A 24589-nucleotide genomic window follows, 5' to 3' on the forward strand; every position below is an offset into this window, starting at 1 on the left:
ACCTGAGGTAACCTTTCCCCCATCTCACGAGCTGAACGAGTTATTTGAAAAAGATTGGGAAACTCCAGACAAAAAATTGCAGATTCCCAAGAGGATCCTTATGGCGTATCCTTTCCCTGCACAGGACAGGGTACGGCGGGAATCCTCGCCCAGGGTGGACAAGGCTCTAAAGCGCTTGTCCAAGAAGGTGGCGCTACCGTCTCCAGACACTGCAGCCCTCAAGGATCCTGCTGATCGCAGACAGGAAACTACCTTAAAATCAATTTATACGCATACGGGTGCTTTACTCAGACCGGCAATAGCATCGGCATGGGTATGTAGCACGGTTGCAGCTTGGAGAGATACCTTGTCAGCTGAATTGGATACTCTAGATAGGGATACCATTTTATTGACCTTAGGTCACATTAAAGACGCTGTCTTATATATGAGAGACACTCAAAGAGACGTTGGGCTGCTAGGTTCGAGAGCCAACGCCATGGCGATTTCTGCTAGGCGAGCCCTGTGGACCCCCCAATGGACGGGTGATGCCGACTCAAAGAAGCATATGGAGATTTTATCTTACAAGGGTGAAGTTTTGTTTGGGGAAGGTCTCACGGACCTGGTTGCCACAGCTACTGCGGGTAAATCTACCTTTTTGCCTTTTGTTCCCCCACAGCAAAAGAAAACTCCAGAATATCAGATGCAGTCCTTTCGGTCACATAAGTCCAGAAGAGGTCGGGGCTCATCCTTCCTCGCCAGAGGTAAGGGTAAAGGGAAGAGAACACCTGCTTCGGCTAGTTCCCAGGAACAGAAGTCCTCCCTGACTTCTACAAAATCCACCGCATGACGCTGGGGCTACACTGGGGGAGTCCGCACCAGTGAGGGTACGTCTTTGCCTCTTCAGCCAGGTCTGGGGTCTATCAGACGTGGATTCTTGGGCGATGGAAATTGTATCCCAAGGCTACAAACTGGAATTCGAAGAGGTGCCCCCTCGCCGATTTTTCAAGTCTGCCTGCCAGCTTCTCCCCCACAGAGGGCAGTAATGTTAGCTGGAATTCAAAAGCTGTGTCAACAGCAAGTGATTGTCAAGGTTCCCATTGTCCAACAGGGGAAAGGGTACTATTCAACGCTGTTTGTGGTCCCGAAGCCGGATGGTTCGGTCAGACTGATTTTAAATCTAAAATCCCTAAACCAGTACTTGAAAAAGTTCAAATTCAAGATGGAATCGCTCTGGGCAGTGATCTCCAGTCTGGAAGGGGGGGATTTTATGGTGTTGCTAGACATAAAGGATGCATACCTTCATGTTCCAATATATCCTCCTCATCAGGAGTACCTGAGATTCGCTGTACAGGACTGTCATTACCAGTTTCAGACATTGCCGTTTGGGCTTTCCACGGGCCGAGGATTTTCACCAAGGTGATGGCGGAAATGATGGTGCTCCTGCGCAGGCAGGGAGTCACAATTATCCCGTACTTGGACGATCTCCTGATAAAAGCTAGATTGAGAGATCAATTGCTGAAAAGCGTGTCACTCTTCCTGAGAGTGCTCCAACAGCACGGTTGGATTCTAAATCTACCAAAGTCGCAATTAATTCCAACGACTCGACTATCATTCCTAGGCATGATTCTGGACACGGAACAGAAGAGGGTTTTTCTCCTGATGGAAAAAGCCCAGGACCTCCAGAACATGGTCAGAGACCTGTTAAAACCAAAAAGAGTGTCTGTTCATCAATGCATTCGAGTTCTGGGGAAAATGGTGGCAGCCTACAAGGCCATCCCATTCGGCAGGTTTCATGCGAGGACATTTCAGTGGGACCTTCTGGACAAGTGGTCCGAGTCCCATCTACAAATACATCAGAAAATAAGCCTGTCCCCCAGGGCCAGGGTGTCTCTCCTGTGGTGGCTGCAGAGTGCTCACCTTCTAGAGGGTCGCAGGTTCGGCATTCAAGACTGGGTTCTGGTGACCACGGACGCGAGCCTCCGAGGATGGGGAGCAGTCACGCAAGGAAGAAATTTTCAGGGACTATGGTCAAGCCAGGAGGCTTGTCTACACATCAACATACTGGAATTAAGGACCATATACAATGGCCTATGACAAGCGGAGAATCTTCTTCGCGACCTACCGGTTCTGATTCAATCAGACAATGTCACAGCCGTGGCTCATGTAAACCGCCAAAGCGGGACAAGGAGCAGAGTTGCAATGGCGGAGGCCACCAGGATTCTTCGCTGGGCGGAGAATCACGTAAGCGCTCTGTCAGCAGTCTTCATTCCGGGAGTGGACAACTGGGAAGCAGACTTCCTCAGCAGACACGATCCCCATCCAGGAGAGTGGGGACTTCATCAAGAAGTTTTTGCAGAGATAACAAGTCTTTGGGGAATTCCTCAAATAGACATGATGGCGTCGCGCCTCAACAAGAAACTTCGGAGGTATTGTGCCAGGTCAAGGGACCCTCAGGCAGTAGCGGTGGACGCCCTGGTGACACCATGGGTGTTCCAGTCGGTCTATGTGTTCCCTCCTCTTCCTCTCATCTCAAAAATATTGAGAATCATAAGACAAAAAAGAGTGCAGACAATACTCATTGTCCCAGATTGGCCTCGAAGGGCCTGGTACTCAGATCTACAGGAAATGCTCACAGAAGATCCGTGGCCTCTTCCCCTCAGGGAGGACCTGTTACAGCAGGGGCCCTGCGTGTTCCAAGACTTACCGCGGTTACGTTTGACGGCATGGCGGTTGAACACCGAATCCTAGCTGGGAAAGGTATTCCGAAATAAGTCATCGCTACGCTGATAATGGCTAGGAAGGAGGTGACGGCGAAACATTATCACCGTATCTGAATGCTCCTACTGAGGTTTTCCAGCTGGGCCGTTTTCTCCAGTTTCTACAGACAGCAGTGGATATGGGCCTGAAGTTAGGGCCGAAATTTGTACTTTAATGGAGCCTATCTATTTTCTTTCAGAAGGAATTGGCTTCTCTCCCAGAAGTCCAGACTTTTGTAAAGGGAGTGCTGCACATCCAGCCTCCTTTTGTGCCCCCAGTGGCACCATGGGACCTTAATGTGGTATTACGGTTCCTAAAATCTCACTGGTTTGAACCGCTTCAGGCGGTTGAATAAAAATTTCTCACTTGGAAGGTGGTCATGTTGTTGGCCTTGGCATCTGCGAGGCGGGTATCCGAATTGGCGGCCTTGTCTCACAAGAGCCCCTATCTGATTTTCCATGTGGATAGAGCGGAGTTGAGGACTCGTCCTCAATTTTTGCCCAAGGTGGTTTCATCGTTCATATGAACCAACCTATTGTGGTGCCTGTGGCTACGGGTGACTTGGAGGACTCTAAGTCCCTGGATGTAGTCAGGGCCTTAAAAATCTATGTAGCCAGGACGGCTCGGGTTAGGAAAACAGAGGCACTGTTTGTCCTGTATGCAGCCAACAAGGTTGGCGTTCCTGCTTCTAAGCAGACTATTGCTCGCTGGATCTGTAACACGATTCAGCGTGCTCATTCTACGGCAGGATTGCCGTTACCAAATTCGGTCAAGGCCCATTCCACTAGGAAGGAGGGCTCTTCTTGGGTGGCTGCCTGAGGCGTATCACCTATACAGCTTTGCCGAGCAGATACCTGGTCGGGTTCAAACACTTTTGAAAAGTTGTATAAGTTTGATAACCTGGCTGATGAGGACCTTTGCGTTTGTTCAGTCGGTGCTGCAGAGTCATCTGCACTCTCCCGCCTGGTCTGGAGCTTTGGTATAAACCCCATGGTCCTTACGGAGTCCCCGGCATCCTCTAGGACCTAAGAGAAAATAAGATTTTAAACCTACCGGTAAATCTTTTTCTCCTAGTCCGTAGAGGATGCTGGGCGCCCGTCCCAGTGTGGACTATTTTCTGCAAGGCTTGTATATAGTTGTTGCTTACATAAGGGTTATGTTACAGTTGAAATCAGTCTTTGCCTGATGCTGTTTTGTTCATACTGTTAACTGATTGCATATATTCCATGTTATACGGTGTGTATGGTGTGGGCTGGTATGAATCTTGCCCTTGGATTACCAAAATCCTTTTCTCGTACTGTCCGTCTCCTCTGGGCACAGTTCTCTAACTGAGGTCTGGAGGAGGGGCATAGAGGGAGGAGCCAGTGCACACCCATTCTAAAGTTCTTTATAGTGCCTATGTCTCCTGCGGAGTACGTCTATCAGGGACGTGCAGTCAGGGGAGGCAGGGGAGGCAGTGCCTCCCCTGTCATTCTCCCTTGTCATTAATGATTATCATAATATAAAGAAGATACTTATGACACATATTCTGTGTCATAAGTATATGCTTTATATGATTATAATCATTTTTACAGGTTTGGATCTGTGTTAGAGGCACCGATAGCGGTGCCTCCAGCGGCTAATTGCAAAGGGTTGGAAGCGGGGGGCGGACAGCGGGCGGGGCCAAGGAGAGGGCTGAAAAAGCCCATTAAGAAAAGACGTACAGGCGGCACTGGTATGAGTGCCTCAGTGACAGGGGCGTGCTTTCAGCACATATGAAAGCACGCCCCTGTCACTGATGCAAATATGATTGGGCCCCAGATCCTGAGCCCACCCTGGAGTCCAGCCTACTTTCACCCTGGAGTCCAGCCTACTTTCAACAATGTCCGCTCACCAGCCTGCTTTACTCCTTCCTGCGGCGGATTAATTGGCTGACCACTGTCTTCACGTCTATGCTATACTGATAATATATACTAGTGCTAGCAGCGGCACTCTCCATTCTGCTGCCTCTAACCGTCCGGAAGCAGCAGCAGTGGCTAGGATGTTAGTGTAACATTTCCCTGCACAGGTCTCCGTGCAGGGCTGACAGGCAGATGTCTCCTCGGCTCTTAGTCGGGACAGCGGGAGCAGCAATTTTGGGGGAGGCTGTAATCTATCACAGACAATCCCCTCCTCCCCCTCCTTCCAGGACGGATAAATGAAGTGAGTACAGAGGGCTGGGGAAGGGAGGATATAACATTTGACTGCAGTGGTCATCAGGCTGCATTAAGTTACTGTACATTGTCGGTAGATCTGAAGTATCTCTCCCCATGCCCTTATTTCTCTCTCTCCATGCCCCCCCCCTCACTCCATGCCTCTATCTCTCTCTCACCACACTCCCCCTTCCCATGTCACCCTTGCGTGTGTGCGTGTGTGTAATATATATATATATATATATATATATATATATATATTCAGATATCTGGAAACCCCCCCTTAAAAATCCTGCGTTTGCCCCTGGGGTGGAGGCAGCATTGGGGACCTTAAGGGGGGAGGCAGCCATGGGGACATAAAGGTGGGGCAGGCAACTTGGGGATACACAGAGGCGAGGCGGTCTTGGGGCGATACAGGGGGGAGGCAGTCTTAGGGAGATACAGGGGAGAGGCAGACGCTCCTAATTGGCTGCCGGTCCGCAGCAGATATGAAATAGTAGCACCTCAGTCATAGGAGTCGCAGTGCCGCCGACCACAGCCTCCTCCTCCTTGCACCACCGCCGCCCTCTGCCTCCTCCTCACTACACCGCCACTACCCTCATCCGCACCCCGCCGTCGCCCTCAGTTCTTCTCTGCACCAGGCCGACCACAGCCTCCTCATCCACCGCACCGCAGACCACAGCATCCTCAGCACCACCGCTGCTAAAAAGGTAATCTTACCCTGCAGCTTTTCTCCCTAGTCCATACTGTATCCCCTTGCTGTCCCGCTCTCTGTCACTCTCCCTGTTCCTTTGTCCCTGCTGTCATTGTCCCTGTCCCTATGTCCTTGCTGTCACTTTCACCGTTCCTCTGTTACTCTCCCTGTCCCTATGTCCCTGCTGTCACTTTCCCTCTCTCTCTTCCTGTACCTGCTGTCACTCTCCCTGAATTTCGTCTCATACGGTGTGCTATAATGTGAATTTCGGTTCATACCGTGTGGTAAAGTCTGAATTTCGGCTCATACTGTGTGCTGTAATGTGAATTTCGGCTCATACTGTGTGGTAAAATATGCATTTCGGCTCATACCGGGTGCTATAGTGTGAATTTCGGCTCATACCGGGTGCTATAGTGTGAATTTCGGCTCATACCGGGTGCTATAGTGTGAATTTCGGCTCATACCGGGTGCTATAGTGTGAATTTCGGCTCATACCGGGTGCTATAGTGTGAATTTCGGCTCATACCGGGTGCTATAGTGTGAATTTCGGCTCATACCGGGTGCTATAGTGTGAATTTCGGCTCATACCGGGTGCTATAGTGTGAATTTCGGCTCATACCGGGTGCTATAGTGTGAATTTCGGCTCATACCGGGTGCTATAGTGTGAATTTCGGCTCATACGGTGTGCTGTAATGTGAATTTCGGCTCATACTGTGTGCTGTAATGTGAATTTCGGCTCATACTGTGTGCTGTAATGTGAATTTCGGCTCATACTGTGTGCTGTAATGTGAATTTCGGCTCATACTGTGTGGTAAAATATGCATTTCGGCTCATACCGGGTGCTATAGTGTGAATTTCGGCTCATACCGGGTGCTATAGTGTGAATTTCGGCTCATACCGGGTGCTATAGTGTGAATTTCGGCTCATACGGTGTGCTGTAATGTGAATTTCGGCTCATACCGTGTGCTGTAATGTGAATTTTGGCTCATACTGTGTGGTATCAAGTGAAAGGGGCGCCAGTACTAGATAGTATAAGGGATCCTACTACACTGAAGGACACACCCCTGTTTGAGTGGCCACACCCCCTTTTCCGGAGGCGCGCGTATATTTGTAACCTTCACTTTTCCATACCCCCACTTCAAAATTTCCACTTTGACCACTGTATGTATGTATATGTATGAGTGTGTGTGTGTGTGTGTGTGTGTGTGTGTGTGTGTGTGTGTATATATATATGTATGTATGTATGTATGTATATATATATATATATATATATATATATATATATAAAATCTCAGTGCCTCCCCAGCCAATGACCTCACCGCACGTCACTGACGTCTATACCCCATGGTCCTTACGGAGTCCCCAGCATCCTCTACGGACTAGGAGAAAAAGATTTACCGGTAGCTTTCAAATCTTATTATTGGGAATAAGTTGTTTATTTGGTTATACTGTGTTTAATGTGTGTGACAGAAGTAATTCTCTGCCAGAGGATTTCACAGATAAATAGCAGCTGGAATCCATAATCCCTTGCCTGCTACAGAGGGGGTAATTCTGGTGGTGACTGGACGCTATCTGATATTTGGAGAAGGGATAACTTACTTAGCATCTATTGTCCTATCCGAGACGTGTAGACGTTACAGGACATCGGCTGGTTGTAACCTGCCCTGAACCTGCCCGTCCTCCTGACATCTCCAACCCCTCACTCTGCAGCACCAATAGGAAGAGAGCACCACGCCTTGGACGGCCCTGGAAGGCAGGTCTACACCTGGAGGAATCTGTGTTCTGGGGGGAGATCTACACAGAGGTCAGAGAGGAGAGATGTACTTATGAAGTGTAGGTGCTGGTGAGAATCCGTGGTGACGGGCGCTGTGTGAGCTGGTATCCCGGGACACAGGAATACTGCCGACATGTAACATCAGGAGACCACCGGCGTGGGGACCTACTAGGTGAGATACCATCCAGGATGGTGATTGTTAATGTTATAGTGTACTGTGTGTGTATTTACTATAAAGGACAGTTTACCTGAGTGATCAGAGAATCCGTATCTTCACAATTACTAGACAGGGGGAGCGGCCTGTGTTGTCCTCGTGTTGTTGTTATTATACAGGGGGAGCGGCCTGTGTTGTCCTATTATTATTACTGTATTATACAGAAGGAGCAGACTGTGTTGTCCTCTTATTATTGCCATACAGAGGGAGCAAAGTGTGTTGTCCTGTTATTATTACTATACAGAGGGAGCAGACAGTGTTGTCTTGTTGTTGTTATTATTACTATACAGGGGGAGCAGACTGTGGTGTCATTATTATACAGGTAGAGCAGCATGTGGTGTCCTGTTTTTATTATTATACAGAGGGAGCATCCAGTGGTGTCCTCTAATTATTATACAGGGGGAGTGGCCTGTGGTGTCCTGTTATTATTATGATACAGGGGAAGTGGCCAGTGGTATATTATTATTATTATTATTATTATAATACAGGGGGAGCGGCCTGTTGTGCCCGGTTGTTATTATTATAATACAGGGGGAGCGGCCTGTGGTTGTTATTATTATACAGGGGGAGTGGTGTGTTGTGTCCTGTTATTACTATACAGGGGGAGTGGTCTGTGGTATCTTGTTGTTGTTGTTATTATCATCATACAGACAGAGTGGCCTATGGTGTCCTGTTAGTAATATACAGGTGGAGCAGCCTGTGGTGTCCTGTTATTATAACTATACAGAGACCAAAATGATCCCAAACTCCCCAATTCAGGCATTTATAACATATAGTAATTAGAGCAGTTTGACTCCTGGCCATGAGGTGTGCGCTGTAGCCATTTAGCAATACAGAATTGTGTGACAGTCACTGGCGAGTCTAATGTGTGCTCAGGCCTGTATGACATGGGGGGTAGAGGAGGATTTATCTGTCTTTTCTTGCTTTATATCTTTGTTACATGTGTGCTCCGTGGTGTTTATTAGAATTACTAGCTGTTCTCCCCATTCTTCACACAGGAGTTTTTGATTTTCACGTTGAACATATAAATGAGTGTCAATAATTTCGTAAATCTACAGGGATGTAAATTTGAGACGTTTTAATGTAAGTGAATATAAATCCGTGGTTCTTGGCGTTACCTGAGGAGCACCCGTAGCAGATACGGTTAAAAGTGACAGGACCATTTCTCTTACGTCCAAGAGGATGCTGGGGACTCCGTAAGGACCATGGGGGTATAGACGGGCTCCGCAGGAGATAGGGCACCTAATAAGAACTTTGACTATGGGTGTGCACTGGCTCCTCCCTCTATGCCCCTCCTCCAGACCTCAGTTAGATCTTGTGCCCAGAGGAGAATGGGTGCACTGCAGAGAGCTCTCCAGAGTTTTCTGTTGAAAAATAATTTTGTTAGGTTTTTTATTTTCAGGGAGTCCTGTTAGCAAAAGGCTCCCTGCATCGTGGGACCGAGGAGAGAGAAGCAGAGCTGGCTTGTCAAGTTGGGCACTGCTTCTAAGGCTACTGGACACCATTAGCTCCAGAGGGAGTCGGAACAAAGGTCTCACCTGGGGTTCGTCCCGGAGCCGCGCCGCCGTCCTCCTCACAGATGCTGAAGATAGAAGCCGGATGAGAAGGCAGAAGACATCAGATCTTCATGAGGTAAGGCGCGCAGCGGTAAGCTGTGCGCTATTGCTCCCAGTCACACACACAGAGCAACACTGAAGGGTGCAGGGCGCATGGGGGGGCGCCCTGGGCAGCAATATTCCTCACTTTTGGGCAAATTCAGATAGATTAGGCTGCGGAGGCAGTAAATCTAAGATCCCCCGCCATTTTAATAGAAAAGTCACTGGGACCGAAGCCCGCCGTCGGGTGGGCGGGGCTTGATCCTCAGCACTAACCAGCGCCATTTTCTCCACAGAAGCTGCATGCATGAACGCTGGCTCCCTGGTCTCTCCCCTGCTGAACTTCACAGGCTGGAAAAAAGAAGAGGGGGGCACATTAGCGACGCAGTGAGTGGGAATTGGTATATTATATATAAAAAAGCGCTATCTGGTCATATTTTTCCCAGTGTTTTTAAGCGCTGGGTGTGTGCTGGCATACTCTCTCTCTCTGTCTCTCCTAAGGGCCTGGTTGGGGTTTTGTCCCCTTATAGGTTAATCCCTCTGTGTGTGTGGGGTGTCGGTACGTGTGTGTCGACATGTCTGAGGCGGAAGGCTTCTCCAAGGAGGAGGTGGAGCAAATAAGGGGTGTGTCCCCATCGGTTGTGCCGACTCCGGATTGGATGGACATGTGGCATATGTTGAATGCAAGTGTGGCATCTTTACATAAAAGGCTTGATAAGGCTGAATTAGGGGGAACATCAGGGGGTCAATCCTCGGATTGGACCGACTCATAGGGCCCGTCGGGGTCTCAAAAGCTTCCCTTAACACAAGACACTACTACCGACACGGATTCTGATTCCAGTGTCGACTATGACGAAGTAAAATTGCACCCTAGGGTGACTAAAACCATTCAGTGTATGATTGTGGCAATAAGGGATGTGTTGCATATTGAGGATGAACCCTCGGTCGCCGACACAAGGGTACACATGTTTAAGGGAAAGAAACAGATTATTTGTTTTCCCGCATCTCATGAATTAAATGATTTCTTTGGAAAAGCTTGGGAGACTCCGGAAAAGAGACCACCGATCCCCAAAAGAATTTATATGGCATACCCCTACCCTAAGCAGGACAGGGAGATTTGGGAATCATCCCCCACTGTGGACAAGGCCCTGACGCGCTTGTCAAAGAAAGTGGCGCTACTGTATCCTGACACAGCGGCCCTTAAGGACCCTGCAGATCGCAGGCAAGAAACTACCTTAAAGTGTATTTATTCTCATACGGGTGCTGTGCTAAGACCGACAATTGCGTCGGCATGGGTGTGTAGCGCAATTGCAGCTTGGACAGATGAGCTGACAGATCACTTTGATAATATGGATAAGGATACTATATTCCTAACTCTAGCCCATATAAAAGACGCAGTCTTATTTATGAGGGATGCTCAAAGGGACATTGGATTGCTAGCTTCTAGGGCCAATGCCATGTCTATCTCAGCGAGAAGATCCTTATGGACTCGCCAATAGACGGGTGATGCTGATTCTAAAAAACATATGGAAGTACTACCCTATAAGGGTGATGTATTGTTTGAGGATGGGCTGACGGACCTGGTTTCCACAGCTACAGCAGGTAAATCTAATTTTTTACCATATATTCCCCAACAGCAAAGGAAAGTAACACCCTATCAGATGCAGTCCTTTTGGTCGCACAAGTCCAAAAGAGGTCGGGGATCCTCTCTCCTCGCCAGAGGTAAGGGCAGAGGTAAAAGAGCGTGCCCAGGAACAAAAGTCCTCCCCGGCTGCTCCAAAACCCACAGCATGACGCTGGGGCTCCCCTGAGGGAGTCCGCACCGGTGGGGGCACGTCTTCGACTTTTCAGTCAGGCCTGGGTCAGTTCAGACCTGAATCCCTGGGTGTTGGAAATAGTTTCCCAGGGTTACAAATTGGAATTCGAGGAGGTGCCCCCGCGCTGATTTTTCAAATCGGCCCTACCAGCTTCCACATCAGGAAGGGATATAGTGTTAGCTGCAATTCAAACGCTGTGTGTACAGCAAGTGATAATTAAGGTTCCCCTGCACCAGCAGGGAAGAGGTTACTACTCAACCCTATTTGTGGTCCCGAAACCGGAAGGTTCGGTCAGACCTATTTTGAATCTGAAATCCCTAAACATGTACATAAAAAGATTCAAATTCAAAATGGAATCACTGAGAGCGATAATAGCCAACATGGAGGAGGGGGAGTTTATGGTGTCTCTGGACATAAAGGATGCGTACCTTCATGTCCCCATTTATGCCCCCCATCAGGAATACCTGAGATTCGCTGTACAGGATTGTCATTACCAATTTCAGACGTTGCCGTTTGGACTTTCCACGGCCCGAGGATTTTCACCAAGATAATGGCGGAAATGATGGTGGTCCTGCGCAAGCATGGAGTCACAATTATCCCATACTTGGACGATCTCCTGATAAAAGCGAGATCAAGGGAGAAATTGCTGGGCAGTGTGGCGCTCTCTCTGAGAGTGCTCCAGCAACACGGTTGGATTCTAAATCTACCGAAGTCACAGTTGATTCCGACAACTCGACTACCGTTCCTAGGTATGATACTGGATACAGAACAAATTAAGGTCTTCCTCCCAATAGAGAAAGCCCAGGACATCCAGAATATGGTCAGAGACCTGCTGAAACCGAAAAGGGTGTCAGTTCACCAATGCACGCGAGTTCTGGGAAAAATGGTGGCGGCCTACGAGGCCATTCCCTTCGGAATTTTCCTTGCAAGGACTTTTCAATGGGACCTTCTGGACAAGTGGTCCGGGTCCCATCTGCACTTACATCGGAAAATAACTCTGTCCCCAGGGGCAAGAGTGTCTCTCCTGTGGTGGTTGCAAAGTGCTCACCTGCTGGAGGGTCGCAGGTTCGGAATTCAGGATTAGATCCTGGTTACCACGGACGAGAGCCTCCGAGGATGGGGAGCGGGCACACAGGGAAAAAAATTTCAGTGTCTTTCGTCAGACCAGGAGTCCTGTCTACACATCAATGTGTTGGAACTCAGGGCCATTTACAACGGCCTTCGACAAGCGGAGAGTCTTCTTCGAAACCTACTGGTTCTGATTCAATCAGACAATGTCACAGCAGTGGCTCATGTGAACCGCCAAGGCGGGACAAGAAGCAGAGTCGCGATGGCGGAAGCCACAAAAATTCTTCGCTGGACGGAAAATCATGTAAGCGCTCTGTCGGCTGTCTTCATTCCGGGAGTGGACAACTGGGAAGCAGACTTCCTCAGCAGACACGATCTCCATCCAGGAGAGTGGGGTCTTCATCAAGAAGTCTTTGCAGACATAACACGTCTTTGGGGGACTCCTCAAATAGACATGATGGCGTCACGCCTCAACAAAAAGCTTCGGCGGTACTGTGCCAGATCTCGGGACCCTCAGGCAGTGACAGTAGATGCTCTGATAACACCGTGGCTGTTCAAATCGGTCTACGTGTTTCCTCCTCTTCCTGTCATCACAAAAGTGTTGAGGATCATAAGGCAAAGAAACGTGCAGACAATACTCATTGTCCCAGACTGGCCTCGAAGGGCCTGGTACTCAGATCTACAAGAGATGCTCACAGAAGATCCCTGGCCTCTTCCTCTGATGGAAGACCTGTTGCAACAGGGGCCCTGTGTATTTCAAGACTTACCACGGTTACGTTTGACGGCATGGCGGTTGAACGCCGAATCCTAGCGAAAAAGGGGATTCCGGAAGAGGTCATCCCTACTTTAATAAAGGCTAGGAAGGAGGTGACGGTTAAGCATTATCACCGTATCTGGCGAAAGTATGTGTCTTGGTGTGAGACCAAGAATGCACCTACGGAAGATTTTCATCTGGGTCGTTTTCTCTACTTCCTACAGACAGGAGTGGATATGGGCCTGAAATTAGGCTCTGTTAAGGTACAGATTTCGTCCCTCTCGATTTTCTTTCAGAAGGAATTGGCTACTCTTCCAGAAGTCCAGACGTTTGTAAAGGGAGTGCTGCATATCCAGCCCCCTTTTGTGCCTCCAATGGCACCATGGGACCATAACGTGGTGTTGCAGTTCCTAAAATCACACTGGTTTGAACCGCTTAACAAGGTTGAGTTGAAATTTCTTACCTGGAAGGTGGTCATGCTGTTGGCCTTGGCATCAGCAAAGTGAGTGTCTGAATTGGCGGCTTTGTCACACAAGAGCCCCTACATGATTTTTCATGTGGATCGAGCTGAATTGAGGACACGTCCGCAATTTTTACCTAAAGTGGTTTCTTCGTTCCATATGAATCAACCTATTGTGGTGCCTGTGGCTACAAGTGACCTGGAGGATTCCAGATCCCTGGATGTAGGCAGGGCCTTAAAGATTTATGTAGCCAGAACAGCTGAAATTAGGAAAACAGAGGCTCTGTTTGTCCTGTATGCTGCTAATAAGATTGGCGCACCTGCTTCGAAGCAGACTATTGCTCGCTGGATCTGTAATACGATTCAGCAGGCTCATTCTACGGCTGGATTGCCGGTACCAAATCCGGTTAAAGACTATTCCACTAGGAAGGTGGGCTCTTCTTGGGCGGCTGCCCGAGGCGTCTCGGCATTACAGCTTTGCCGAGCGGCGACTTGGTCGGGGTCAAACACTTTTTATAAATTCTACAAGTTTGATACCCTGGCTGATGAGGACCTAGCGTTTGCTCAGTCATACGCACTCTCCCGCCCGATTGGATGCTTTGGTATAAACCCCATGGTCCTTACGGAGTCCCCAGCATCCTCTAGGACGTAAGAGAAAATAAGATTTAAATCTACCGGTAAATCTATTTCTCCTAGTCAGTAGAGGATGCTGGGCGCCCGTCCCAGTGCAAGACTTGTATATAGTTGTTGCTTACATAAGAGTTATGTTCAGTTGAAATAGGTCTTGGACCGTTACTGTCATTTGTTCATACTGTTAACTGGTTATTTATGTTCCAGGTTACATGGTATGATTGGTGTGGGCTGGTATGAATCTTGCCCTTGGATTTCTAAATCCTGCCTTGTATTGTCCATCTCCTCTGGGCACAGTTCTCTAACTGAGGTCTGGAGGAGGGGCATAGAGGGAGGAGCCAGTGCACACCCATAGTCAAAGTTCTTTTTAGGTGCCCTATCACCTGCGGAGCCCGTCTATACCCCATGGTCCTTACAGAGTCCCCAGCATCCTCTACGGACTAGGAGAAATAGATTTACCGGTAGGTTTAAAATCTTATTTTTTGTAGTTTATTACATTCTACTCACCAGAGGTGCAATCCAAATTTTGATCCGATTGTCCCTTTGGGCATTCTCATTCACGCAACGCAAGCCACGCATTGGTAATTATGTAATTGTTTTAACCTCCTTTTCATTCCATTAGGGAGGTTTATTAAAATTCAAATTAAGTAGTTTTCCTATTTCCCACCTGAAGAATACCTATGTTACATTACATATCGGTAAGTAAGAGAATTAGTGAGGAGTCAGTGAGTGAGTGAGTGAGGGCTTTCACTTATATACACATATATATATATATATATATTATACACACACACAGAATCTGAGGGCGCTAGTAACTTATTACAGACAATCAATATAATTTAAAATTTTATTCTTAAAATACAATGTTATCAAATGTTTTCAAATAACATTGTTATCATACAGGATGGATACAACATCAAAAGATTTCGATATACACCAATCAAGTTTTTGCTCAGTTACAGTACCCAATTCAAATATATACCAATCAGGTTTTAATCAGATGTAGAACCCAACGCGTTTCGTCCCTTAGGACTTCTTCAGGGGTATTAGATCAACATAAGTCTGAGACTAATAACTCCAGACGATATCCATATTAGTAAGATCAAGAAAAGCCTACACCAATATTGGACCTAATGGACTCATAAACTGAAACCAGAGAGACAATTCCTTTGACTATTATTTATAAAAACAGTCAAATATTGGTGAAGTAGGTCTATAAAATTAAATCAGACCCATGTACTAGGTGTTTTGCACACCACTGGATAGATAAAAGATTTTTGTTGGCCTCAAATCATGTAGTTTGAGTGCTTCAATACTGCCACCTCTCACCTACTCCTAGACCACTGAGTATTCACTAATAAGGATGAGATGCGTCACTGATTCCATGAGGATGGAGAAGACAGGATTCACATGTCTGAGAGGATACTAAATCTCACCCTGGAGATCATCTACCTGCTGACTGGGGACCACGATAACAACACGAAAACATCTATCCCTGTATAAGAAAGCAGATGGGGATCACAGATTTTCTGTACATTTTTCCTCCGGAGACATGGTCAGGAGGTCTGTGTACCAGGCCCTTTGAGGCCAATCCGGGGCAATTAGAATTGCCTGCATGCTTTCCCTTTTGAGTCTTTTTAGAACTCTGGGAATGAGAGGGATTGGAGGAAACGGGTACACGAACTGGTAAGTCCACGGTGCTGTCAGAGCGTCCACTGCTTCAGCCTGCGGATCCCTCGTTCTGGAACAGTAACGACGGAGCTTCTTGTTGATATGAGAAGCCATCAGGTCTATCTGAGGACAGCCCCACCGGTGAAGCAGCTGTTGAAACACCTGAGGGTAAAGGCCACATTCCCCTGGATGGAGGTCGTGCCTGCTGAGGAAGTCTGCTTCCCAGTTGTGCACGCCTGGGATGAATATGGCTGAGATGGCCCTTGCGTTGGCCTCCGCCCAGAGGAGTATCTGTGACAGCTCTCGCATTGCAGCCCTGCTTTTTGTTACTCCTTGTCGGTTTATGTACGCCACCGCCATGGCGTTGTCCGACTGTACCTGAATGGCCTGATTTCGGAGACGATAGGAGGCCTGCAGAAGAGCATTATAAATTGCCCTGAGATCCAGGATGTTGAATGGCAGCGAAGATTCCAGATTCGACCACTGTCCCTGAAACTGAGCCCCCTGGTTCACCGCTACCCAACACCCGGAGGCTTGCATCCGTTGTCAGCAGGATCCAAGATTGGGTACTGAAGCTCAGACCCTCCACAAGGTGAGAGACCTGGAGCCACCACAACAGGAAGATCCGTGCCTTTGGCAACAGAGTTATACACTGGTGCTTCTGCAGATGAGACTTGTCCAGGAGATCCAGCTGGAACGGACGGGCATGGAATCTGCCGTACTGAATTTCCTCGTAGGAGGCCACCAACTTGCCCAGTAGACGGATGCAACGATAAATTGAGATCTTGCAAGGTCTGAGCACCGAGCGGACCATAGCCTGGATTGTCAAATCCTTGTCCATGGGTAGGAATACCCTCTGAGACACCGTGTCCAGTATCATTCCCAGGAACTGAAATCTCTGTGACAGTTCCAGGTGAGACTTTTGGAAATTGAGGATCCACCCATGTTCTGTGAAAAGGCGAGTAGCCAAGTTGATGCTGTGTAGCAAACATTCCCTGGACACCGCCTTTATCAGGAGATCGTCCAGATAGGGGACTATGTTGACTCCCATCCCATGCAGCTTCATGTTGACTCCCATCCTGCGCAATTGCAGCTTCATCTCCGCCATGACCTTTGTGAACACCCTTGGAGCTGTGGAGAGACCAAAGGGCAAGGCCTGAAACTGGAAGTGCTGGTCCAGTACTGCGAACCGGAGGTAAGCCTGATAGGGAGGTCATATCGGGATGTGTATATAAGCATCCTTGATATACAGGGATACCAGGAACTCCCCCCTCCTCCAGACCAGCGACCACCGCCCTGAGGGTTTCCATCTTGAACTTGAACACACGTAGATACGGGTTCAGAGATTTGAGGTTCAAGATTGGTCGCACCAAATCATCCGGCTTCGGAACTACAAAGTGGCTTAAAAATCACTTGTTGTGCAATGGAGGTGGTACTGGAACAATAACCCCCGTTAGTAGTAGTTTTTGAATGGTGTCTTGCAAGGTAACCCTTGCTACAGGTGAAGCTGGTAAGCTTAACTTGAAGAATCTGAGAGGAGCTAGTGCTTGAAATTCCAGCCGGTACCTTTGGGATATGAGGTACCTGACCCAAGCGTCGCGGCAGGAGTTCGCCCACACACGGGTGAAGTCATGAAGGTGAGAACCTACTTGAAATTCACCTTGCTGCTGGGGCCAACCGTCACGGGGAGGGCTTATTAAAGAGGATACAGGGGCCTGGTCCAAGAATCCAGCAGCCGCTGGTTTACAGGACTTACCTCAATTTCCTCTTGCAGCATTTGAGGTACCTCTGGCTCTGCCTGTAAATCTGGCCATACAAAAGGACTGCAGAAAGGGCCCAGGGCAGTGACGCCAAGCAGGAGGTGCAGCAGATGGTAGATAGGTAAACTTACCTGCCGTCGCTTGGGAAATTCACTTGTTTAGTTCTAGCCCATTCTCCACACATTTCTTGGAATCAGCATCCGCTGACCATTGTCACAGCCACAGAGCCCTGCGAGCTGAGACCGCCATGGCTATGGCATGGCCATTGATGAGACACATTTCCTTAATTGTCTCGCTCATAAAGTTCGCAGCATCCTGGATAGGATGCTGCAGGGTCATGATCTCATCCTGAGGTAGAGTGTCACTTCCCTCTTACATTATCAGACCATGTCACCAAGGCTCTAGATATCCAGCCGCAGGCTATAGTGGACCTCTGCGCTACTCCCACCGCCGTATAAATTGACTTGAGTCTAGTCTCATTTTTGCGGTCAGCTAAATCTTTGAGAGAAATAACCCCATGTACAGGCACAACAATCTTGTGTGACAGCCTGGACACAGAAGTATCCACACAAGGGGGATTTTCTCATATTTTCCTATTCTCCGGGAGAAAAGGAAAAGATTTGAGAAACCATTTGGGAGTTTGGAATTTTTTGTCGGATTGACCCACGCCTCTTTAAAGAGGGCGTTTAACTCTTTGGAAACAGGAAAAGTGGCAGAGGATTTTGGCTATACATTAAAATAGGATTTTAATTACCTACCGGTAAATCCTTTTCTCGTAGTCCATAGAGGATACTGGTGTCCACTTTAGTACCATGGGGCATAGACGGGTCCACTAGGAGTGATGGGCACTTTAAGAAATTGATAGTGTGGGCTGGCTCCTCCCTCTATGCCCCTCCTACCAGACTCGGTCTAGGAAACTGTGCCCGAGGAGACGGACATACTTCGAGAGAAGGATTTACCAGAACAGTGGTGAGATTCGAACCAGCACACACAAAACAAGAGGAAAACCATGCTAACCAAACTTAAACAGGAACAGCAACACCTGATCCAATAATAATACTTTACCAAGTAACAGTGCAGGATATGCGAAGCACCGGGCGGGCACCCAGTATCCTCTACGCACTACGAGAAAAGGATTTACCTGTAGGTAATTAAAATCCTATTTTCTCTTACGTCCTAGATTATACTGGGGTCCACATTAGTATCATGGGGATGTACAAAAGCTCCCAAACTGGGTGGGAGAGTGCTGAGGAGCCTGCTGAACTGATTGACCAAACTGAAGGTCCTCAAAGGCCAAAGTATCGAACTTGTAGAACTTAGCAAACATGTTCAAACCTGACCAAGTAGCTGCTCTGGGCAGCCGCCCAGGAAGAACCCACCGGTCTAGTAGAGTGGGCCTGTACAGATCTTGAAACCGACAAACCTGACGTAGAATAAGCATAATTTATTTATTTATTTATTAACAGTTTCTTATATAGCGCAGCAAATTCCGTTGCGCTTTACAATTTGAAATAACAATAACAAACTGGGTGATAACAGTCATAGAGGTAGGAAGGCCCTGCTCGCAAGCTTACAATCTATAGGGAATAGGCATATGTACACAAGGAAAGGTGCTATCTATTGCATAGAATGAGAAGACGTGAGGATATGTGTGGACTGTAAAGAGCGGATGTAATTTGATAGGAAGGTTTATGAAAGTTATGTGGGCGGTTCAGGAATTTGATATGCTTGCCTAAAGAGGTGAGTTTTGAGGGAACGCTTGAAGGTTTGGAGACTAGAGGAGAGTCTTATTGTGCGTGGTAGGGCATTCCACAGGGTGGGTGCAGCCCGATGAAAGTCCTGCAGTCGTGAGTGGGAGCGAGTAATGAGTGTGGATGAGAGACGCAGATCTTGTGAAGAGCGAAGAGGTCGGGTTGGGAGATATTTTGTGATAAGCGAAGTGATGTACGTTGGTGTAGTTTGGTTAATGGCCTTGTGTGTGAGTAAAAGTATTTTATATTGAATGCGGTAGAGTACAGGTAACCAGTGGAGGGACTGACAGAGTGGATCTGCAGACGATGAACGTCTAGCGAGGAAGATAAGCCTCGCCGCTGCATTCAGAATGGATTGTAGTGGTGAGAGTCTTGTTTTGGGAAGACCAGTTAGGACACTATTGCACTAATCAATGCGGGAGATAATGAGAGCGTGGATTAGAGTTTTAGCAGTGTCTTGTGTAAGGTATGGTCGTATTTTGGATATGTTTTTTAGATGCATGTAACATGATCTTGAGACAGATTGAATGTGGGGAACAAAGGACAGATCAGAGTCAAGGATGACACCTAGGCAGCGAGCTTGTGGGGTAGGGTAGATAGTCGAGTTTTCAACAGTGATAGAGATATCAGGTTGGTACCTACTATTGGCCGGTGGAAATATAATTAACTCTGTCTTTGAAATATTAAGTTTGAGGTGGCGAGATGTCATCCAGGATGAGATGGCAGAAAGGCATTCAGTGACACGGTCCAGTACAGATAGGGACAAGTCAGGGGAGGATAGGTAGATTTGAGTATCATCTGCGTACAGATGATACTGAAAACCAAAAGAGCTGATTAGTTTACCAAGAGATGAGGTATAGATAGAGAAAAGCAGAGGACCAAAGACTGAGCCTTGCGGTACTCCAACTGAAAGAGGTAGCGAAGAGGAGGTAGATTCAGAGAAGCGAACACTGAAGGAGCGATTAGATAGGTACGATAGGAACCAAGAAAGGGCTGTGTCTTTAAGACCTAGGGATTGTAGTGTCTGTATGAGAAGAGAGTGGTCTACAGTGTCAAATGCAGCAGATAGATCTAGAAGAATAAGTAGTGACCTTTAGACTTCGTAGTGACCAAATCATTAACCACTTTAGTCAGTGCCGTCTCTGTGGAATGTTGGGAACGGAAGCCTGACTGAAGTGGGTCCAACAAAGTGTATAAGTTAAGAAAGTGTGTGAGTCGAGTGTAGGCAAGTCTCTCAAGTAGCTTAGAGAGACAAGGGAGCTGAGAGATAGGGCGGTAGTTTGAGAGAGCATTAGGGTCAGAATTTTGTTTTTTTAAAATGGGTATAATGGATAGTAAGCCTGATCCAGCAAGCAATAGACTGCTTTGAAGCAGGACACCCAATTTTCTTGGGGTCATAGAGAACAAACAGCGAGTCAGATTTTCTGGGATGAGCTGTCCGCTTCACATAGATCTTCAAAGCCCTCACAACATCCAAGGACTTTGAAGTAGCAGAGGTGTCAGTAATCACGAAACCACAATAGGTTGGTTGATATGAAACGCAGACACCACCTTTGGAAAAAACTGCTGACGAGTTCTGAGTTCAGCTCGATCCTCATGAAAAATCAAATAGGGGCTCATGTGAGACGATGCCCCCAGTTACGACACTCGCCTGGCAGAAGCCAAGGCCAACAGTGTAACAGTCTTCCACGTAAGAAACTTTACGTCCACCTCCTGTAAGGGCTCAAACCATTTTGATTGGAGGAACTGCATTACCACATTGAGATCCCAAGGTGCCGTGGGAGGCACAAAGGGCAGTTGAATGTGCAGGACACCCTTCAAGAACATCTGAACCTCAGGGAGGGAAGCTAATTGTTTCTGGAAGAAAGTGGACAAGGCCGAAATCTGGACTTTGATGGAGCCCAAACATAAGCCCACATCCACACCTGACTGCAGGAAAAGGAGAAAACGTCCCAGTTGAAATTCCACCGCAGGAAATTTCCTGTGCGCACACCAAGAGACGTATTTTTTTTCCAAATACGGTGGTAATATTTAGACGTTACCCCCTTTCTGGCTTGAATCAAGGTTGGAATAACCCTGTCTGGGATCCCTTACCTTCTAGAATTTGACACTCAACCGCCATGCCATCACACATAGCTGTGGTAAGTCTTGATAGACGAACGGCCACTGTTGTAGAAGATTCTTGCGAAGAGGAAGAGGCCACGAGTCCTCTAGGAGCATCTCCAGTAGATCCGCGTACCAGGCCCTCCTAGGCCAGTCCGGAGCAATGAGAATTGCTTGATCCTTTTCCCTTTATATTCTTTTGAGAATCCTTGGAATGAATGGAAGTGGTGGAAACACGTCCACCATCTGGTAGACCCATGGAGTCATCAGAGCGTCCATCGCCACTGCTTGTGGGTCTCTCGACCTGGAACAATACCGCTTGAGCTTCTTGTTGAGACGAGAGGATATCATGTCGATTTGTGGAGTTATCCACCGACGTGTCAAGTACTGTGGGTGAAGGCTCCACTCCTGGATGGAGGTCGTGTCTGCTTAGGAAGTCTGCTTCCCAGTTGTCTACTCCCGGAATGAAGATTGCAGACAACGCCACAGCGTGCCTTTATGCCCAGAGGAGAATCCTTGTTACCTCTGACATTGCTCTTCATTCCGCCCTGTCGGTTTCTATACGTTACTGCCGTTACATTGTCCGACTGAACCTGAATGGAGTGATATTAAAGAAGATGTGATGCCTGTAGAAGAGCGTCGTATATGGCCCTTAGCTCCAGAATGATGATCGGAAGAAATGTTTTCTGACTTGACCATTTTCCTTGGAACTGTTCCCCCTGGGTGACTGCTCCCCAACCTCTGAGGCTTGCGTATGTGGTCAGCAGAATACAATTTTGAATCCCGAACCTTCAGCCCTCGGTCAGATGAGAAGTCTGAAGCCACCACAGAAGAGAAATCCTGGCTTTTGGCGACAGACATATCCTCTGGTGCATGTGAAGATACGATCCGGACCATTTGTCCAACAGATCCAGCTGGAAGGGCCTTGCGTGAAACCTTTCTGTACTGCTGTGCCTCGTAAGAGCGAATGCATAGGTGCACCGATATCCGGGTTGGTTGTAAAACATCCCGCACCATCAACTGGATTACCAATGCCTTTTCCAATGGAAGGAATACCTTCTGGGACTCCGTATCCAGTATCATCCCCAGGCACGGAAGCCTCCGTGTCGGTTCCAGGTGAGATTTTGGTAGGTTCAGAATCCATCCGTGATCCTGAAGTAGACGGTTTGAGAGGGCAATGTTGTCCAACAATCTCTCCCTGGATGGTGCTTTTTTCAGCAGATTGTCCAAGCATGGAATTATGTTCACTTCTTGTTTGCGGAGGAGAAACATCATCTCTGCCATTACCTTGGTGAACACCCTCGGTGCCGTGGAGATGCCAAATGGCAGGGCCTGGAACTGGTAGTGACAGTCCTGTAAAGCAAACCGTAGATAAGCCTGATGAGGCGGCTAGATTGGAATATGAAGGTACGCATCCTTGATATCCAGAGACACCAGGAATTCCCCCTCCTCCAGACCTGAGATCACCGCTCTCAGAGACTCCATCTTGCACTTGAACACCCGTAAGTATGGGTTCAGTGACTTGAGGTTTAAAATGGGCCTTACCGAACTGTCCGATTTCGGTACCACAAACAGGTTGGAATAATAACCCTTGTTTTGCAGTTGAAGTGGAACTGGAACAATGACCTGAGTCTGTACCAGTTTTTGAATTGCTGCCTGTAAAGTCATACTTGCTTCTGGAGAAGGTGGTAAGCCTGATTTGAAGAATCTGTGAGGTGGGAGTTCCTGAAACTCCAGTCTGTAGCCCTGGACGATAAGATCTTTGACCCAGGGATCCTGGCATGATGTTGCCCATATGTGACTGAAATATATTAAACAGGCTCCCACCTGCCTGTCTTCCAGGCAGCGAGGTCCACCGTCATGCTGAAGGCTTTGAGGAAGCAGAACTGGAGGTCTGTTCCATAAAACCAGCAACTGCAGGTTCACAGGGTTTACCTCTATTGCATTTGAAGTCCGTAGAAGAACCTTTGGTTTTGTTTTTAAACTTCACTGTCCGAAAGGACTGCAGAGTAGGAGCAGTATAGGATTTTCTAGCCGGGGTAGCTGGTGAAGGAAGGTATGTAGACTTGCCCGCTGTAGCCGTGGATATCCATGTATCCAGTTCATCTCTAAAGAGGGCTTTGCCTGTGAAACGTAGGCATTCCACGCCTTTTCTGGAATCCGCATCCGCAGTACCATGGCATAGCCACAAGCCGCTGCGTGCTGACACTGCCATGGCAGTTGTGCGTGCATTGAGTAAACCAATTTCCTTTATGGCCTCCACCATAAAGTTAGCAGAATCCTGTATATGCTGTAGGAGTAAAATGATCTCCTCCCTGGATAAGGAATCTAACCTTCAACTAGATTATCTGACCATTTTGCAATGGCCTAAGAGATCCAATGCACAAGCTATAGTGGGTCTCTGGGCCACCCCAGCAGCTGTGTACAGAGATTTGAGAGTGGTCTCATTCTTGCGGTCTGCAGCATCCTTCAAGGAAGCAGCACCAGGAACAGGTAAAACTCTTACGTGACAGCCTAGAATCTGATGCGTCAACTATCGGCGGGTTTTCACATTTTTTCCTATCATCCTGAGGGAACGGGAATGATGTGAGTAACCGTTTTGGGACCTGAAACTTCTTGTCAGAATTTACCCAAGTTGCTTCAAATAGGGAATTTAATTCCTTAGATGCAGGGAAAGTAGCTGAGGATTTCTCTTTACATTAAAATAAGATTCCTCCTCGTCTTCTGACACCTTATCAGGAATGTGGAGGACATCTCTAACAGCTTCTATCAGGGCCTGTATACCCTGTGACAAAGCTACACCCCCCCCCCCCTCCCGAGTCCACCTCACCCTCCTGAGGGTCTGATACATCATCATTATCCGTATCAGCCTGCATGATTTTGGCCAGAGTACGCTTCTGTGGACAAATGGTTGGGGTCTGAGACGCTGGAATGACCACTGAATCTCTATTCATCAGGTCATCAATAGATTGCCTTAAGTATTGCGTCTCCTAATTTTGGGATAATTTATTCAAAATATTTGAAATCATCCCTTTTAATGAATCTAACCATACTGGTTCAGATCCACCAGCCTGAGAATGTGCACTATCCTGAGTACACAGCAGTGATCCCCCAGATTGAGAAAAACACTGTGCTGTGCATGATACACACTGCTTTGACATAGTAAATGTGAAAGAATACACACACACACACACACACACACACACACACACACACACACACACTTAGGGAAAAACACAGTTAACCCACACAGAGCCCTCTAGGGAGACACAGGGTATAATGGAGCCTGCCACACGGCACCCCTATAGCTAAAGTATAAGTTTAGCTGGGTCGCAAACTTATTACCCTAAAGAGGGTTTAGTACACCAATATTGCTCCTCCTCCTTGCTAT

At 47.7% G+C, this 24589-nt stretch overlaps 1 protein-coding gene across 1 annotated transcript in view; it reads left to right on the top strand.

Annotated features, from left to right (window-relative positions):
• LOC135057093 (zinc finger protein 268-like) overlaps positions 1–24589 on the top strand; it is a 189224-nt gene that overhangs the window by 8084 nt on the left and 156551 nt on the right. The window contains exon 2 of the mRNA XM_063962993.1: positions 7312–7547. The gene's annotated coding sequence lies outside the window, so the exon portion shown is untranslated. The remainder of the gene's footprint in view (positions 1–7311; positions 7548–24589) is intronic.

Source organism: Pseudophryne corroboree, chromosome 3 (genome assembly GCF_028390025.1).
Source record: "Pseudophryne corroboree isolate aPseCor3 chromosome 3, aPseCor3.hap2, whole genome shotgun sequence".
Taxonomy (NCBI): Eukaryota; Metazoa; Chordata; class Amphibia; order Anura; family Myobatrachidae; genus Pseudophryne; species Pseudophryne corroboree.